The sequence below is a fragment of the Phoca vitulina genome, unplaced genomic scaffold, assembly GCF_004348235.1.
Source record: "Phoca vitulina isolate PV1807 unplaced genomic scaffold, GSC_HSeal_1.0 scaffold15, whole genome shotgun sequence".
In the NCBI taxonomy this organism is placed as follows: Eukaryota; Metazoa; Chordata; class Mammalia; order Carnivora; family Phocidae; genus Phoca; species Phoca vitulina.
Genome location: NW_022589718.1, coordinates 38,967,470 through 38,985,237, shown reverse-complemented (window position 1 = coordinate 38,985,237; position 17,768 = coordinate 38,967,470).

Below are 17,768 nucleotides of genomic sequence, written 5' to 3'. Positions count from 1 at the left end.
GGATCACCCAGCCCAGAGGCCCCACAGGAGCAAAAGGCTCACAGATTGGACGCTGCCGAGAACACAGTGTCATCAGCCACTCTCGTCCCCCAGCGTGGTCCCCCCTGACTCTTCCAGGTGAGTGACTGGTGAACTACTTTTCTTATGACCTTGTCTAGGCCAAAGACTTTGGTTTGGAATTGAAGATACTAAAAATATTTATAATTAGACCCGAGGGATGTGTCATTCTGGTCCCATGACTTCATGGAACATTTGAATGTGAACTTTTAAGGCTTTCCTCTTATAAAATACAAATAAGAAATTGCTGTCACCGCAGAATCTCTTTGGAGAGCTTCAAATTAAAAAAAAATTACTGCAAATAACAAATTAAGACCTATTGCAATAATTGTATTAGAGGGTCATAAACCGAGCATATGGGTCTTGAGTATGATGCATTTGGATATGTCAATGTGCCAGCTCAAGATAGAAATCCGTTCAGGAAATTTTCATTAACCACACATACCAGGCATAAAGCAAGGAAATAAAAGCAATTTTCTTGGGGGAAAATTGATTTTATGCTCCCAATTTTGACATAAAGATATGTTACAGATCATAGATGGATGACCACAGTGTGTGCCCACACTATGGGCCATTGTCTTCCCCACGAGGGACAGCTGAGCGGGAATTTGGGGCCAGGCCTCCATCTGAAGGAGCAAAAAGCAGGGAACTTCCACCCATCCTGGTTCTGCATCGGGGTCACAGGAAGATGTTCAGATAGGAAGACTGATTGCTGCAGCACCTGCTTTTCTCTTCCATACACCTGGCTGGCCCACTGATGAGACGCAAGACTCTAACTCAGGCTCGCCCCCACATTCCGCAGGACTGCATCCAGATTAGTCACCAAGAGATATAAGATGCCTCTTGTCATCTGCCCCCCTCCCCAGATTCACCCACTGACGTCCTAACCCTTGGTCCCTCACAATGTGACCTTATTTGGATGACCACAGCTTGTGTGCACACGCAAGTGCTGGTTCTCGCTTGCTAGACAGCTGCCCCATTGTAGCCGAACCAGGGCGTGTGCACAGACTGAGGCTAGGGGCACAATGCTCTGTACCCGTGTTCCCCAACTGCTCATGGAAGGAGGTGAACTCAGGCTCAGGTCTACGGTGATGCCTGCAGCTCAGGGTTTAGCTGTAGGAGCTCAGATCTGGGAGAAGCGATTTCAGAGGGCGATGGCGAGGAGTTTAGTAAGACATGCGTGAATGGATCCACGCCACATGGAGAGAGGACACACTGCATCTCAGGGCTGTCGTACCCCTGCCATCTGGCCTGCTCCTTCTCTTCCCATCACACAAACATGTCAAGTAGGTCATGTGTCCACCTGGCAAGTCTTGTCGGGAAAGGAGAGTTATATGATCATTTCCAACTCATTTTATAAAGTCAACATATTTCAGGGTAATTTTAGATTTATAGAAAAATTGTGAATAATAGTACAACAGTTCTCGTATACCCTATAGCTAGTTTCTCCATTATTAATATCTTATGTTAATGTGGTACATTTGTCACAGTTAATGAACCAATACCAATACTTTATGAACTGAAGTCCATACTTGATCCTCTTGCATTCCCATCTAGCAATGAGCAAGCGTTCTACTGCTCCACACCCTTGTCAGCAATTAGCATTGTCAGTTTTATCGGATTTGCCCATTCTAATAGGAGCATAGTGGTATCTCATTGTTGCTTTTCTTTGCATTTCCTTGATGACAAATGATGTGGATCATCTTTATGTACGCTTGCTTGTCATCTGTATATCCTCTTTGGTTAGGTGCCTATTTAGATCTTCTCATATTTTTAAATCAATTTCTTCATTTTCCTATCATTGAATTTTAAGAGTTCCTTGTATATTTTGGATACAGATATTTTACCAAATATGCATTTCACAAATCTTCTCTTCCATTCTGTGGCATTTATCTTCATTCTCTTCACCATGTCTTTTGTAGAGAAGAAAACTTTAATTTTAATAAAGTCCAACTTGTCAGTTTTTTCTTTCATGGATTGTGCTATTGTTGCTGTCTCTAAAAATTCAACACCAATCCCTGACTCCACAGCATTTCTGTTATATTTTCTTCTCGAAGTTTGGTTGTGTTGCATTTAAATTTAGGTCTGCTGGTTCAGGGGTTCCCCAGGACCACCGTCCGGCTCAATAACTTGCTAGACATGCACCCAGGAGTCAGCATACAAAGCTATTATCTCCTGGTGATGGATGGTGTGGAAAGTCTCCGGGGGCTGGTCCAGGAGTGTCCAGGATGCAGCATCCAGCTGTCCTTTCTTAGTGGAATCAAGGACAGCACCTGTTTCTCCCAGCATTGATGTGTGACAGTCCATAGGGAGTATTGCCTTCCAGGGAAGCTCACCTGAGCCTGGTATTCCAGGGTTATTGGGGTTAGTCTTCCAGGCATGAGTGACCACCTGTGTGACTGACCTCAGTCTCCACTCCGCCCAGAGGTTGAGCTGATACTACATGGCTTAAGGTCCCCATCCTAAATCACATTGTTAGAATAGATTATTCAGCATGGTCCAAAGCCCTCAGGTAAACAAAGATGTTATCTCCCCGGAGCTGGAGGCAAAGGACCAAACCTTTCTTTGGGTAAGTCAATCTTTTCCTGTACAAGGTCTGTGATGCACTTGAAGTTAATTTGTGTGTAAAGTGTAAGGTTCGTGTGTTCATCTTTTTGCCTATTACCATCCGATATTTGGTGAGAAGACTATCTTTTCTCCACTGAATTGCCTTTGTTCCTTTGTTAAAGTTCAGTTGACTAAATTTGTATTTCTGGGTCCATTATTCTTTTGCATTGATTGTGTGACCACTCTTTCACCAGTACCGTGCTGACTTGACTGCTGTAGCGCGTCTTGAAGTTGGGTAATACCGGTGCTCCAATTTCATTCTTCTTCCGTGTTGTGTTGGCTATTCTGGGTACTTTTGCCTTTCTTTGTAATTTAACTTCGTTTGAATTTGGGGGTACCTCACCCCTACTACACAAGCCAAAGAGGTCATTTTCTTCCACGCCTTGCTTTCACTGAGTAGATGTGGGAGCTATGCTCAGCCAGTTGGATGGTATCACTTGGGAAATGGAATTTGGGGGATAATTCACTAAGGTTGGACAGTAGTTTGAGAGACACAGCTAGTGGTGGAGTTAGTCCCGTGGGGAGACCTCACGCTGACTGTGGCTGTGGCATGGCTGTCCTGGGCGTCCTGTTGCCCCATTTCCCTTGAGGATCCTGGTTATTGGCTAAGCTTGGGTGTTCAGCCAATTTTTCAAACAAGAATTATTTTTTTTCAATGTAACTAGATTCAATTTCTGTTGCTAGCCACCAGGAGCTCTAACCAAATTGAATTTGAGAGGTAGTGTATTATCAGAAAAATATGGGAAATTGGAATTGGTTATGACGTTAACCTATGATGATGTCAGGGACACTTTATTCATCTTCACAGATGGGTATTTGAAAGCCCCAGTTAGCTAGTGATGAAAAGCGTATGGAACTATCAACTATGGTATCTCCTACATTGCTGGTGGGAGTGCAAAATGCACTATCTGAAATATAGACACATGTATTTACTCTTTGACCAATAATTCCACCTCTAGGAATCCACTCTTGAAATAAATCTGCACCTTATATGAAAAAAATTAGTACAAGTTTATTCATTGGGGACAGTATTTGTAATAATAAATAGATTTTGTAAATGACTCAAGTCCAAATTTCCATCAGCAAGATACTGGTTGAATAAAGGATGATACATCCTAAAATTGGAACACTGTAGATCCATGAAATCTAACCAAGAACATATCCATGGGTTGGTATGATTTCAGGGTTAATTATGAAGTAAGATAAGGAAGTTACAGAGTGTATGTATGTACAAATACATATATATAATATCTGCTTATGTTTGTAAAATAAAACAATAAATTGAGTTATGTAGAATGAGAACAAAACTTTTAATTATAACTTCTTATATAGTTTTAAATTTTGGAACATGTAGATTTTTTTACATATTGAAAAGTCAATATAAACATATGTACTGTGCATCACACATATATAGCACACCCGTGTACACACTCACACACGCATACACTTGCACACACACTTGCACGTGCACACACACGCACACATGCACACATGCACACACTCACACACACGTGCACTCAGACTGAAGGAAGGTCTGAAACTGCTACACTAGACGTCTGTGTATATTCACCCATTTGCAGATATTAACATCTCCCCTCTGCCCCCCTCTCCTCAGTACTTCAGTAAAGGTTACTGATACCAGCTACCTGCACCATTCTGTAGTCAAGGACCTGCTGACGGGTCTTGGTGGTTGCAAACTGTCCCTTCCGTATTCCAGGGAGGCTCCGTCATGTTGGGACCGCGTGTGTCCCTGCTCTGTGGGGAGGGTGGAGGCTGCACTGAGCTAGGGGAAGGACGCTGCTGTCCCCGTGATGTGCGGTCCAGCTGCTGAGTAGCTGCAGGGCGCACAGTGCCTGCCTCACACGGCTGGCTCAGCCCGCCCTCCTCCTGGCTAGCGCGCGCCCCGTCACCCCTACCTGCAGGGCTGCGGTGGCAGAGAGCAGCGGAGTCTCCTCACAGTCAGAACCCTCTGCCCTGTGGGGAGGTTCCAGCACCCGCCCGTGGCGCCTCCTTACAGGCCTGGCTCCCCTCCAAGCCCCCATGGACAGTCACCATGCAGATGGCTCTCTTTGTCCCCAGGATGAGGGTGGAGCTGCTGCTTGCTCCGCCCACTCCCACAGGTGTCCATCAGCTGTCTGAGAGCTCATTGGGCATTCTGCACCCGAAACTCTCTGTGTCAGAAAACGGGTGCTGGCAGATGCAGTTACATAAGGAGCGTCCTTACTCTTAGGAGCCGTGCACCGGGCTGTTTAGGGGTCCAGGGTCGTGGTGTCAGGAATCTCTGCTCACATGCTCAGTAACAACACCTTTCATGTATGCACATATATACATATGCACACATACATACATGTAATGTATGTGTGCTGGTCGTGTACAGCAAATGCGATGAAATGCTAGAATGGTGGAACCTCAGGGCAGGTGTATACTTGACGTTTTCCTCTAACATTTCTGTATGTAGGGACGTTTCGATAAGAAAACTTTTGGGTAGGGCACCTGGATGGCTCAGTCGGTTAAGCGTCTGCCTTCGGCTCAGGTCATGGTCCCAGGGTCCTGGGATCGAGCCCCACATCGGGCTCCCTGCTCTGCGGGGAGCCTGCTTCTCCCTCTCCCACTCCCCCTGCTTGTGTTCCCTCTCTCGCTGTGTCTCTCTCTGTCAAATAAATAAATAAAATCTTTAAAAAAAAAAAAAAAGAAAACTTTTGGGTAGATGTCTCCCGGGCTCCCTTGAAATGGATCACAACAGGGAGCCAGGCTGTGGGGACAGGGGAAGTGGGTAATGCAAGAGCGTCAGCGGGTGTCTGCTTCTAATGCCCAGACATTAGACCTGCGCTGGCCCCTGGGACCTGCCATGACGAATGTGAGGGTTTCAGGAGTGAGAAGCTTGTCAGTCGTGTTAGCCGCATTTGTATGACTGACAAAACCAAAGTTGGTTCTTTTCTTTTCCTCCTAGTTACACAAAGTGTGAGCTCACTTAAACACTTTGCAACAATCTAAGATATGTTCCTCCTGAATGAGCAGTGAAGCAGTCAGCGTAGAAGGTAACTTTCATGATAAAGCAGTTACTGAGGTGTGGAGGAAGTCGTCACATTATACTACCCGTAAGCCTTGGGAAATAGTATGGACACACGTGTTCTCCTTCAGGTGTTGTTAGTTATATGAGCAAATAGCAATCTTCTCTGAGCAGGGTCATTATAATAGTTGCTGTGAAGTTGAAGAAAAAATGGAAAATAGCTCACATATAAAGGTAAAGTCATCATAGATGCAATGACTTTATAAAACTCCTGATAAGGAATATCTGATTAAAACTCGTAAGTCATCTTTGATACTCTCCCGAAATGGGAACATATAAGCAATTTATACTCTCTTAAAATAACTCTGTTAAATTTAGTGCCTTATTGTACCTCCTCTACTGTTTTAAATATACACTTTTCATTCTACCTGATTCTTTGAGGAATTAAAAATCTGTGCTCATTTGTTATGTATGTATTACACTGTAAGTATTAGGTCAGTTGGTGTTCATTAAGTACTGCAATGAGCTTCCTGTCCTTGAAGTCTGATTTTATCCAGGAGAAAAGTTATTCATGCATACATGAAGTAATCTGAGATACAAGTTTATGCAAAATGGCTGCTTCCTGCTAGACACATGGATGCTGGATGCAATATGAGTTTTTAAAAACAGTGATCCAAACTCAGAACACAGGAAGGGAAATCCCAGAGTGCCAGACATGAAGAGAGAATTGACAGCCAGGACAGTCAGTGGAAGGGGATGGCTTTGAGGTCCAAGCTAGGCTCTGATGTCTGGATAGAACGCCGGAGGGCTGGACTGGATACTGTCTCAAAGATAATGATGGAAGGGCAGAAATGTCCATTCATAGACACAGAAATGGGAAAACTCCACAACAGGGCTGGAAAGGAAGCATGAAAGCTTGTCCCCTGTACCTTCATCTTGGGCAAGAAAAATGTCTCCCCAAAGCAACTCAATGGCAAAATAACAAATAACCTGTTTAAAAATGGGCAAAGGACATGAACAGACATTTCTCCAAAGAAGACACACAGATGGCCAACAGACACATGAAAAGATGCTCAACGTCATTTATCATCAAGGAAATACAAATCAAAACCACGATGAGATACCATCTCACACGTGTCAGAATGGCCATGAACAACATCAACAACAACAAACAGGTAACAAGTGTTGTTGAGGGTGTGGATAAATTAGAACCCAGGCACACTGTCAGTCAGCTTGTAAAATGGTATAACAGTAGGGAAAATACCATGGAAAACGGTATGGAGGTTTCTCAAAACATTAAAAGTAGAATTACCGTATTATACAGCAATCTCGCTTCTGGGTATTTATCCAAAAGAATTGAAGTCAGCATCTTGAAGAGATATTTGCACAGCCATGTTCATAGCAGCACTATTCACAGTGGCCAAGAGGTGGAAGCATGTAGATGTCCATTGATGAATGGATGAACAAAATGTGATCTGATCATAAAATGGAATATTCTTCAGTCTTAAAAAAGGAAGGGAATTCTGACACATAATGGGACATAGATGAGCATTGAAGACATGCTGAGTGTTGTAAGCCAGTCACCTAAGGACAGACACGGTGTGGTTCTTCTCATATGCATTAAACACCATAGTCAGACCATGGACGGGGAGAGCGGATATCCGTGGCAATAGACAATTGCATTCCTTAAATTTAGGTTTGTCTGTATCTGGATGGAGGTTTATTACTTTTTTTTTTTCTGTTTCTAAGCCAGTTAAGTAACTAACACCATTTTAACCTAGAGTTTCACAATAGTTCAAGAATACATGTCATGAATCTGAGGAAGAATAGTTTTAGAGACAGTTGTGTTTGTTTTTTATTTTATTTTTAAGATTTTATTTATTTATTTCACAGAGAGAGGCACAGCGAGAGAGGGAGAAGACAAGCAGGGGCAGAGGGAGAGGGAGAAGCAGGCTCCCTGCTGAGCAGGGAGCCCGATGTGGGATCATGACCTGAGCCAAAGGCAGACGCTTAATGACTGAGCCACCCAGGTGCTCCTGTATTTGTTTTTTAAATCTCTAGGTGATGCTATGTAAAATATTCTGATGTAGAAAGGTTTCTTAGCTTCTCAAGCTTGGTTTTGCCATTTTGTACCAATGGGAAAAGCAGTGTTGTCTCCTTCTGTGTACCAGCTTCGTCCTAGTGGACACTTTGCCCAGCTTATGGACTTTACCCAGTCAGAAGTCAGCCTGTTCAGAACTGTGTCCATCAGCCCTGCTGCCCTTTGATTCATGGCTTGACTTGCTCTCCTGACCCGTCTTCCTGGCTACCGTCTACACCCAGCCTGGTTCCCTGGATTCGTCATGGGGACTGATAGCTTCATGGATCTCTTCCTGGTTTCTATTCCTGATGGGGATCTGTGCCCATATAATTACATTGTGACTTGTCCTGCATAAATGCCTTTTCCTTTTCATCCCTCCCTGACTTGGCAAATCTCCCTGATGTTCATTCCATCATCCCTGGGCACCACTTCTTATAGCTTTCTTTATAGTCTAGAGTAATGGCTTGTGGCTTTTTCCTGTTATAAATACTATGGTAAATATATTTGATTTCTTTTAGACTAGAGGTGTTGGGTAGTGAGCAATTGTTTCTGTTTTTACTGACAATTATATCTTTATATTACCAGTGCCTGAGAAAGTACCTGGCACCTAATAGATGCTCAATAAACAGAGGTTTTTTTTTTTATTTTATTTTATTATTTTTAAAGATTTTATTTATTTATTTGACAGACAGCAAGAGAAGGAACACAAGCAGGGGGAGTGGGAGAGGGAGAAGCAGGCCCCCCATTGAGCAGGGAGCCCGATGCGGGGCTCGATCACAGGACCCCGGGATCATGACCTGAGCCGAAGGCAGACGCTTAACGACTGAGCCACCCAGGTGCCCCAATAAACAGAGTTTTAAAAGAATGGCTGAATGGGGCCAAGAAGGTGACTAGCCCTGAGGTAGACTGTCCTAGGAAGGGATTGGGTGTTAATCCTCTGAAGACCACAGCCTCAGAATGTGATGCATCTGAGCAGACTGCAGGTATAAAGGCTCACATAATGGGAACGGCTTAAAAACTGCAGTGTAGGTTTATTCTGAGGTATCTTATGGTTTTTGGTGCTATTATAAATGGAATTGTTTCTCTAATTTCTCTTTCTACAGTTCCGTTGTTAGTGTATAAGAAAGCAACTGATTTCTGTGCATTGATTTTGTATCCTGCCACATTACCGAATTGCTGGATGAGTTCTAGTAATTTGGGGGTGGAGTTTTTTGGGTTTTCCACATAAAGTATCATGTCATCTGTGAAGAGGGAGAGTTTGACTTCTTCTTTGTCAATTTGAATACCTTTTATTTCTTTTTGTTGTCTGATTGCTGTTGCTAGGACTTCTAGTACTATGTTGAACAACAGTGGCGAGAGTGGGCATCCTTGATGTGTTCCTGATCTTAAGGGAAAGGCTCTCAGCTTTTCCCCATTGAGGATGATATTCGCTGTGGGTTTTTCATAGATGGATTTTATGAACTTGAGGAATGTTCCCTCTATCCCTATACTCTGGAGAGTTTTAATCAGGAAAGGATGTTGTATTTTGTCAAATGCTTTTTCTGCATCAATTGAGAGGACCATATGGTTCTTCTCCCTCCTCTTATTAATGTGTTCTATCACATTGATTGATTTGCGAATGTTGAACCACCCTTGCATCCCGGGGATAAATCCCACTTGGTCGTGGTGGATGATCCTTTTAATGTATTGTTGGATCCTATTAGCTAGGATTTTGTTGAGGATTTTGGAATCCATATTCATCAGGGATATTGGTCTGAAATTCTCCTTTTTGATGGGGTCTTTGCCTGGTTTGGGGATTAAGGTAATGTTGGCCTCATAGAATGAGTCTGGAAGCTTTCCTTCTGTTTCTATTTTTTGAAACAGCTTCAGGAGAATAGGTATTATTTCTTCTTTGAATGTTTGGTAGAATTCCCCAGGGAATCCATCAGGCCCTGGACTCTTGTTTTTTGGGAGGTTTTTGATCACTGCTTCAATCTTGTTACTGGTTATTGGCCTATTCAGGTTGTCAATTTCTTCCTGTTTCAGTCTTGGGAGTTTATAAGTTTCCAGGAAGGCATCCATTTCATCCAGGTTGCGTAATTTATTGGCATATAGTTGTTGATAATAATTTCTAATAATTGTTTCTATTTCCTTGGTGTTAGTTGTGATCTCTCCCCTTTCATTCATAATTTTATTAATTTGGGTCCTTTCTCTTTTCTTTTGGATAAGTCTGGCCAGTGGTTTATCGATCTAATTAATTATTTCAAAGAACCAGCTTCTATTTTCGTTGATCTGATCTACTGTGTTTCTGGTTTCTAATTCATTGATCTCTGCTCTAATCTTAATTATTTCTTTTCTAATGCATGGCTTAGGCATCGTTTGTTGCTTTTTCTATAGTTCTTTAAGGTGTAAAGTTATGGGGAAGTTGGAGGGAGAGATGAACCATGAGAGACTATGGATTCTGAGAAACAAACTGAGGGTTTTAGAGGGGAGAGGGATGGAGGGGAAGAGTTAGCCCGGTGATAGGTATTAAGGAGGGCACATACTGCATGGGGCACTGGGTGTCATATGAAAACAATGAATCGTGGATCACTACATCAAAAACAAATTATGTATTGTATGGTGACTAACATAACATAATAAAATTAAATTAAATTAAAAAAAAACTGCAGTGTAAGGTCAAACATGTTCACATCCCTCTATCATCCATTAAAAATATCACATGTGGTAAGAAGATATTAAAATTGAAAAGAGGTTACAATGTACTATATCATAAACATAATAAATAGGCTGTTGGAATATTTCTTTGTATAATTAACTCATTACACTAATGCATTTCTGTTAATGTCTGTGTGGCCATATTCTCAATTAGAAAAGTACTTATTCCCATATCCATCTACAAATATGTTAAAGTCACTATCATTACATCGTAATAGTTACCTTTGTGCTTGGTCCAGAAAACTCATTTCGCTCCAGTTTTTTAGAAGAATCTGTGCTATCAGAAAATAAAAACTCCTTGTGGCTCAATAAGACCCAGCTCTGACTTATTACAGAATCTAACTTTTGTCACCTAAACTCTGTTAGATCCAAAATCCTTATTTATAAAATATACTTCATATATCACAGTTTGTAATAATGAATACACAAATAAGGTATGTTAATACACAATATCTTTTCTCCACTTATATAGGAAGACAGCAAGTTGCCTATATGTGATTTAAGGGTATCAAATTTATTTCAAAGTTCTTGTCATGGACAATCTGAGCTTTGGTGTGAGTTTAGCAGGTAAACGAAGCTGACAGCATTTTCCAGGTGACAGTACTGCAGCTCTTTACACCTGCCACTAAAACAAATGTGGGGGAGAAGGAGCGTTGGGAGCCATGCCCCACAGTCTCGATGGTATGAGTCAGTACTTGTGTATGTGAGTGTGTGTATGTGTGTGTGAATGTGTGTTTATCAGCATGAGATTGTGTGTATGTATAACTGTATGTGTGTGTGCACACGTGTGTGGGTGTATGTTTATGTGTATGTATGTATGCATGTATATATGGGTGCATATGCATGAGTGTGGGTGTGCTCACACTGTGTGTGCATGTGTATGCATGTGTATGGGTGTGAGTGCGTGCGTGCATGTGTACGGGCGTGAGTGTGTATGCATGCATGTGTATATGAGTGCATATGCATGTGTACATGTGTGTGATTGTGTGTGCATGTGTGAGTGCGTGCATGCATGTGTACGTACGTGTGTATGTATGCATGTGTATATGAGTGCGTATGCATGTATACCTGTGTGTGATTGTGTGTGCATGTGTGAGTGCATTCATGCATGTGTACGGGTGTGAGTGTGTATGCATGTGTACGGGTGTGAGTGTGTTTGAGATTGTGTGTGCATGTGTATGTGTGTGAGTGTGTGTATGCATCTGTATGTTGCGTTTGTGCATGCATGTGTATATGTGTATATGTGTGTGTGATGCACGCATGCATGTGTTTTGAGATATGAGCCTCCTGAGAGGAGGTGTGCATCCTTCAGGAACAACCTGAGCATTATAGACAGAATGAAAGGTACAAGATGATCACAGTTCTAATACCAAATACTAGGAACTACATTACAAACTAATCTTTTCACTTTTAAATTAGGTTGTTTAGGGCTTGACGAGGTTCACCAGAATCAAGATATCAAAAGATTCAGGCAGATCAAGAGTGGTTTCTGTCTTCTTAACTCTTAATAAGGATACAGAGTGCTCCTTAAAAAAACTCTTCACCTTTAAATCCAAATTATAATGATGGAAATACTAACGTTCGGAAATGATGGCAGGGGGCTCCTTATTAGGACATTTAACAGAGAAAATGATGAATTAGTGTCAGACTTTGTTTCTCTGATCTTATGGAATTGTCATCTGTGATTCTCATTTAACTATTGTTGCATCTACGGTTACATGAGCAGGTATGTAAAATATTAGCCTTTTAATAAGTAGGTGAGTGTGCGTGTGTGCATACGTGCATGTGAGCATGTCAGGAACCATCTGCAGGCTTTCTAATAGCAAATATTATAATTTCTTACTCTGGTTTTCTGGACCAGAATTTACTCCTTATCCTTCAAGTCATTTTTCACGTTTCCATAGATTTTTAAATAAATTCCATAGATTTTATGCAGTTTTATAGTGTGTTTGTAGTAAAATTCATCACAATACCATTCTGTTTTTATCACATTCTACAAACCTATTTAAAACTTTTAAAGGTACCCACAGACAGTAGAAAGCCTCTGGCAGCATCTCAGTGGGATCTGCACACAGAGGGGAAGAGAAAAGCCTTTTCAAGTCCTGCCTTAGCATGAAGTCTATGCCGTCTTGTGCTTTTCCCAAATCATATTTAACATTAAATTAGTAACATGGATGTGTCAGACATTTTGCTGTATTAGCTTATTTAGTTCTCAAAATAAAGACTCTCTGAATGAAGTAATGCTAATAGCATCCTATTTTATAGATGGGGAGATTAAGCCACAAACAGATGAAGTATTTTGCTCAAGAAAAATAACTAGTTGAAGCCAGCATTGAAAGCTTTGCTTCAGAGTCGATGTTTTAACCCACGAAACTACTCCACCCTGATTTCTAACTCAAAACCAAAGTCAGTAACAACCAAGACAACGAACGCATCCTGAATAACTTCACAAAATAGTTTCAATCAGTCCTTACAGGGTCCATTCTTAAGTATGCTGTGATGATCATAAGCCTGCTCGGAACCCTGTTTTGTTTGCAGTCAGATACGGCCCTTAAAATATGGTGTGAATTAGAAGGGAAGGTAATGACACAGAAGTGGATCTCGAATGTCTAGAAAAGAAGTCATTTCTATTCTTTAAAGGCAGAGAAGCCTTCGAGATCATACTCATGCCAGTCCATGCCATTTTGATTCTCTTTAAGTGGCCAGATCTCTGGAAGCTAAATATTTAATACTTCCCAATGTGGAATGGGCATTTCCTCTAGGAGTGGGGCTCATTCTGCAGGGACAATCATGGGGCACCTGAGGAGAAGGGGTGTAGCCTGTGGGCTCTGACCACCAATGGTGCAACAAGAGGAGGAGGGCACGATGAGCCTCACTTCCTGCATGAGTTGTTTCAAGGTGGGATCAGGATACAGTTAAAATTAGTGGTCAAAGAGTTGAAAGAACCGCACATGAAGTCTCCGAGCCCCTGGTGCTCTGCACCTCCCATGCCCGCCCCACCGCCTGTCTGCATAATTGGTGTAAAATCTTACGTCCCTGCATTAATGCTTATCACACCTCTGCTGCATGGACAGCATGGTGTCAGGGGTTGGAATCAGGGAGAGATTTAAATCCCTGGTAAGGGCACTGTTAAGACCAAAAGTGGCCATTTCACCAAGGATCCCACTGTTGTCTGGTGTCTTTATGGTTTCGATAAGCATCCTTTGATGCAGTTTATGAGCTCCGGCCATCCTGGAATCCTAGATCATTATAGACGAGGGTTCCTCCTCACCTTGGCTTCCCTTTCCCTATATTTGCCCCGTACTTTCTAGTCTGAGAATAAAAATATCTCTCTTGACAAGATCACCAAGCCAAATGTTAATCAGAGATTTACCATCTCTTTTGATCCATCAACATCCTATCAAGCATTCAAATAGGAAGTCCTTTGCTTTTCTCCACAGTTTACTCTGCACTCCCTGACTATTTTTAAGGACTTCCATTAATTTGTACCTTAGTATCCGGCTACGTTCTTGTTGCTAAGGGAGGTACATATTCTCCATTATAAATGGGACCATAGTTCCATCTTGGGACACGGCCATCGGGAATCGGAGTTCTTCACTATTTTAGGGATACTATTCCTTTTTCTTCCTTAAGGAGATTTCTCTGTGAGTGCAAAGTAAGTCCTTTTCTGAGTTATTCTAAGTCCTACTGATCTGTCTTTTCCCTTCTAAAGTACCATTCCACAGTTTTGCTATGTCACACCCATAGTGTGGGGCCCAGATTTCCCTCTGACTTGTGAAAGCTGGAATTCTCAATCCATCTACTCACGCTCTACAGCTTGGTCCATCCTGGGGACGCTCTCTTCTTTATCTACATACAGGTGATCTCGCAGAGTCCTGTGTCTTCTGCCATGTGTTTGCTGACAATTCTGCTCTTGAATTTGTCCCTGAGACTCAGATGGGCAAGTACCTGCTGAACACCCTCACCCCGAATATCTGAATCGATCTCACGCTTAACTTGATTTTCATCTTGTTCTCCACCAAACCTGCTTCTCTCCAGTCTTCCCAACGAGCTAAGAGTAAAAACCATTTTTTTTCTCATCACTGCAGCCAAAGACCCAACAGTCAAATCCAACTTCTCTCTCCTTCCTCCTTGTCTGCTTTCTGTCCGCAGTAAACCCTGTCTTTGCCTCATATGCACACACACACACTTCTGACCCTTTCCCACACCTACCATTTGCTTTGAGCAGAACACCGTCACCTGTCACCTGGGTGACCACCCTCCAGAGCCCTTTGCCCTCCACACTGCAGCTTGAGTGGGTCTTATAAAACATCACATTGGGCAAGTCATTCCTCTGGTCAAGTCTTCTGAGAGCTTCTCACCCAAAATCAGACACCACAGTCTTACCATGACCTGTGTGTCTCTCCATGCTCTGTGATGGGCATGTCCCCCCTCTGACTGCCCCCCAGTAGACACAGTAGCCTCCCTTCTTAGCCCATGGCAATGACTGACCCCATTATATTATAGGTGTGGGTTGGAGGTTGTCTTGGTGTTTTGGTGATCAGTTCTAGCCTCCCCATGGACATCAGGACCATCACTGATTTACATAAATGGACTTCATTGCATGTTGGTGCCAGCTCTGTGATTGTGAGCAAAATGTCACAATTTTGGACCTAAAGGTGAGGAGTGTGATTACTCCTCACTGCTGTGTCTTAGGCGAGTCTGTGGCAGCTCTGGGGATGGTCTCTCCTTCATTTACTTCTGCCTGCCAAGGGTATGAAGATGCATCTCAGAGATGGCTGTTATTTTCAAGAACAGAAGTCCTTGATAATCACTTTGAGTATTCAACATTCTGGGCTCCACTCGCCTTATGATTTGTTACACCCTTGAGCACAATGTCTTCTACAAAATAGGTGCTCTGTAGAGATATGCCTGCCTACATGACTTCTCTGAATCATTGAATTTCTTTAAAATAAACTCATTTGGAATTGTAAGCAAATCTTCTCATACTGCATGTTATGGGAGCATAGAAAACTTTAAACAGAGTGCCTGAATACAGATAATCTGCTTCAAAAGAGTTAGTTTTTTTTTTTTTTTTTTTTAAATGTTTTATTTATTCATGAGAGTCACAGAGAGAGAGAGAGGCAGAGGGAGAAGCGGGCTCCCCGCTGAGCAGGGAGCCCGATGCAGGACTCGATCCCAGGACCCTAGGATCATGACCTGAGCCGAAGGCAGACGCTTAACCATCTGAGCCACCCAGGTGTCCTCAAAAGAGTTAGTTTTATAATCACAACATGACACCTTGCTGCTACCACAGAATTCAAAACAATAGTAGTGTGTCAAAATGCCAGAGACCTTGAGAATTGCTAAATATCATCTATTAGTTGGGCTAGTTTCCATGTCTTTGCATATCATCATCATTATTGTGGTTACCACTTTTTGCTGTAAGCTGGTTTTAACTTTGCCTTCAACTGAATACCAAAGCTTTAGCCTTGATTTTAGTCATGTGAGCTTCTCAATATTTTTTTCATCTGCCATGACATCTACCTTGGCTATCTGTTGCTGACTCTCACATTTCATGGTTTAAAGTAACAACTATTTGTTTCCTGTTCACTGTAACATGTAGACCAGCTGGCCTGGAATCCACTTCCAAGATGACCCATTCCAGAAGCTGCCATGTTGGTGCTGTCTCGTTGGGTTGGGAGCTAGCTGGGGCTAATGACAGGGCCTTTGTTCTTGTCCATGAGGCAACCCCAAGGTAGCTGGCATTCTACAGAGTGTAAAAGGGGAAGCTGCCCAGACCTCCTATGGCTTAGGTCCAGAACTGGACAACATTGCTTCAACTGTATTCTCTGTTCAGGCAGATTTTGGGCCAGTTCAGGCCTACTGGTAGGCATGAGGCATTAGTGCCAGGAGTCATGCTTATTGGAAACCAACAAATATTACTTTGATTTTAATACTTTGTCTCATTTGCCCAAATTGCTCTCCTGCTTTCCACCAGCATTTTTTAAAAAGATTTATTTATTTATTTGAGAGAGAGAAAGAATGCACATGTGTGTGCATGAGTGGGGAGAGGGGCAGAGGGAGAGAATCTTCAAGCAGACTCCCCACTGAGTGAGAAGCCCAACAGCAGGGCTTGATTTCACAACCCTGAGATCACCACCTGAGCCAAAATTAAGTGTTGGATGCTTAACTGACTGAGCCACACAGGCGCCCCTTACTGGTATTTTTAAAAGCACAACTGGGGAACCAGGCCCTCCAGACCCCCATAAGAAGACATGCGGAGATGAACCATGAGAGACTATGGACCCAGGAATCAAGGTGAGGGTTCTAGAGGGGAGGGGGGTGGGAGAATGGGTTAGCCCAGTGATGGGTATTAAGGAGGGCATGTATTTCATGGAGCACTGGATGTTATATGCGAACAATGAGTCACAGAACACTACATCAAAAAGTAATGATGTACTGTATGGTGACTAACATAACACAATAAAAAAATAAATAAAACAATTACAAACCAAAAAAAAAAAAAAAAGAAGAAGACATGGAGGTTTCTGTGATGATTGTGCCTTCACGTCCCATGAAATTATCGTGGCTATGTGGGTTTGCATTCTACACAGATACTTGAACACAAGGGGCTTCCCAAATGAGACTGAACTCCTTGAGAAGAGCTCAATCATTGCCAAATTTTCTTTTTGTCATCATTAATTATAATACTGGCTGTTATGGACTCAACTGTCCCCCCCTTCATATATTGATGCTTTAACCCTTAACATGACTGTATTTGGAGATAAGGCCTTTAAAGAGGTGATTAAGGTAAAATGAGGCCATAAAGGTGGGGCCCTGATCTAATATGACTGGTGTCCTTATAAGAAGAGGAGATCAGGACAGAGGCACACCCAGAGGGAAGACCATGTGAAGACACAAGGAGAAGAAGGTGTCTACATGCCGAGGAGAAAGGCCCAGGAGAAACCAGCCCTGCCCACACCTTGGTTCCTGACTTCCAGCCTCCAGGACGTATGTTGTGTAAGCTGCCCATCTGTTGTACTTTGTTATGGCAGCAAGCAGACCAATACACTGTCTCTGTGAAAGGGCCTCAGTGAATGACAGTCAAGTGGATATCAGTTGCCATTTGTAAGTCACTAGGAAGAAGTCTGGGGGGTCTGGGTATCCTTTGCAATATGATAAGATTAATATTTCTCTTAGAGTTCTCATATTTGATTTGTTGGTGATATTACCAGATAGACTGAGGGTCAGATCCAGAAGGATCAATATTAATTAAATATATATATATATATATATGTATTTTTTTTTGTACCATCTTCCCCAAGTTTAATTTTA